This window comes from Rhagoletis pomonella, unplaced genomic scaffold (genome assembly GCF_013731165.1).
Source record: "Rhagoletis pomonella isolate Grant_MI unplaced genomic scaffold, Rhpom_1.0 Rhpom_scaffold_00005, whole genome shotgun sequence".
Classification (NCBI taxonomy): domain Eukaryota; kingdom Metazoa; phylum Arthropoda; class Insecta; order Diptera; family Tephritidae; genus Rhagoletis; species Rhagoletis pomonella.
Window position 1 is genome coordinate 4,891,980 of NW_023458559.1, and position 736 is coordinate 4,892,715.

Consider the following 736-nt stretch of genomic DNA (forward strand, 5'->3'; position numbering starts at 1 on the left):
TGCCTGAGATTCCAGGTTCAAGTCCTGGTGCAGGAAATTTTTTTTCTATTTTTTATTTATTTATTTTTTATAATTTTTTTTATTAGGAATTTTTATTGTAATTTTGAAATTTATAAAAAAAAAAGGTATTTCTTGTTTTTTTATGGCACAAGCAGTTCTTCTGATATGTATGTTTTTTCTGATATGCAATTAGATTTTCAAATTTTTTATTTACATTTAAATTGAAATAATTATTTTTACTTACATGGATTTAACTTTAAAGTCTTAACCACCTCCAAGCGGCCTCGAACCTGCGATCTCAGAACCAGGACTAGTAGTCTTCACGTGACGCCACATCCCACATTTGTAAGAAAAGTAATTAGTTGAGTTTTATTTTTGGCTTTGACATTTCAAAGGCAGATGTCGCTGAACGCTTAAGTTCTCCGAAATTGTCGAACTGGTAAGCACATACTAGTTAATGAACTAGTATTTTTTCTAACTGGTTTGGCTTTTCACTGCAGGGTTACAGTGAGCATGTGCCGATATCGCAGCAAGCAGCATTTTGAAGTAAAAAAATACAGTTGTCAAACGAAATACACGATGTAAAGTGTTTGGCTGACTTCCAATACAATGTTTGGATACTATTCTACTGCGGTATTTAAACTGTTCGTGTTTGCAGAGTTGCGAAACATTGCAACATATACATTGCATATTTTGAATATTTAGTAAAACAATGATCACCATTTCGGTATTTTCC